Raw genomic sequence first — 1,650 nt, 5'->3', positions numbered from 1 at the left:
CCACGGCCGACCGGGCGCGCGGCGCGGCGGAGGCGCGGAGGGCACGCCGAGGGGAAGCGGGCGGACGGACAGGACGGACGGACGGGAGGGGGGGGGCCGGGCCCGACGCCGACCGCACGCGCGGTCGCCGCCGCAGCCGCAACCCCCGAACCACCGCCGCCGCCGCCGCCGCCGCACCCCCCCCACCGAGCCCACCCCCGGCCTCCGCCGCCCGGAGCGCGGCGGCTACGACGGGGAAGGGAGAAGAAGGCGGGGGGCCAGTGGCGACGGGGAGGACCCCCGTTCCCACGGCGCACGCCCCGCACGCGAGCGGCAGCACGGCACGGTACCGCCGCGGTACCCACCCGCAGACAGCCGCCCGCGCGGGAGGAGGCCGGGGAAGAGGCCCGCGCCTCTCCCCCCCCGACACCTCGGCCCTTCCCCACCGCCGCGCCCGACCCGGCCGGACCGAACCAACGGGCCGCCCGGCCCCGGCGGGACGAGGCTCCGCCAAGCGGGCGTTCCGGGAGCGGGGAGCTTCGGAGCGCTCCCCGAGTCTCCACTTAGGGGGACGAAGGCCCTCGGCCGACACCGACGGGCCTGCGAGGCACCCCAGCCGCGCCGCCGCGGACGCCGCCCGCCCGCCCGCCGAGGCGAGGCGGGGAGGGACGGCGCACCGGCCGGCGATTGATCGTCAAGCGACGCTCAGACAGGCGTAGCCCCGGGAGGAACCCGGGGCCGCAAGTGCGTTCGAAGTGTCGATGATCAATGTGTCCTGCAATTCACATTAATTCTCGCAGCTAGCTGCGTTCTTCATCGACGCACGAGCCGAGTGATCCACCGCTAAGAGTTGTCTGCCTTTCGGCACCGCCCCGCGCGCGCGGAGGGGCCGGGACCGCTCCGCAGAAGCGGCCCCCTTCTCGGACGACGGACCGCCGCCCCACCGACCGACCGACCGCCCCCCTCCGCACGCGCGGAGGGGGCGCGCGACGACCGGCGGGCGACGGTCGCGCCTCGCCTCAGATGACCGTACCGACATCACAACGGAGGGAAGGAAGGGAAGGGTGAAACAAGCTCCGAACGGCAAGGGCCCGGGGAGCCCGCGCTCCCGACCGACCTGGGGAAACAACAAGCACCTTGCTCGCTTCGGAGGCGGCCCAGGCGCCCGGGCTCGGCCCGGCCTCCGCACGGAGGGCCGGCGGCGCGTCCGACCGCGCGCCCGGACCTGCACCCGCCTCTCGCTCGCGCGGAGGGGGGAAACCACAGACGCTGACCGCCGCGCGGGCGACCAGCGGGGGCGCCCCGCTCGCGCCGCGCGCGCCTCCGCGCCGCCCAGCGCCCGCGCGCTGCGACAGCCGGCTCCTTGCCCCCGTGGCCCCGAAACCCCGGCTCTCGCCCCGACGCCGGGAACGCCCGCGCGGCGCCGCCGCCGCACCACACCGGAGACAGGGACGGACGGCCAACCGCCGGAACCCGAGACGGCGACGCGACGCCGCCGCCCGGCGCTCCGCCCGACCGCCGCCCGGCCACCGCACCGCCGCGGCTGCCCTCCCGGAGCCGCCGCCGCCGCTTCTCGTCTCGGCCCCTTCCGCAGGCACGCGCCAGGCAGAAGGCGGACGCCGCTGAGCCGGAGGCGACGCCCCCTCTCCCCGCTTCCGCGCGGAGAACGGG

General features: G+C 78.0%; 1 non-coding gene across 1 annotated transcript; it reads right to left on the bottom strand.

Moving 5' to 3' along the window:
• Positions 1-678: 678 nt before the first annotated feature.
• LOC141955472 (5.8S ribosomal RNA) lies at positions 679-831 on the bottom strand. Its single transcript, XR_012632578.1, has one exon. It is a non-coding gene; the product is annotated as a 5.8S ribosomal RNA (ribosomal RNA).
• Positions 832-1,650: the final 819 nt, after the last annotated feature.

This window comes from Athene noctua, unplaced genomic scaffold, assembly GCF_965140245.1.
Source record: "Athene noctua unplaced genomic scaffold, bAthNoc1.hap1.1 HAP1_HAP1_scaffold_260, whole genome shotgun sequence".
In the NCBI taxonomy this organism is placed as follows: Eukaryota; Metazoa; Chordata; class Aves; order Strigiformes; family Strigidae; genus Athene; species Athene noctua.
The sequence above is the reverse complement of the archived record's forward strand: the minus strand, read 5'-3'. Positions and strand labels throughout refer to the sequence as shown.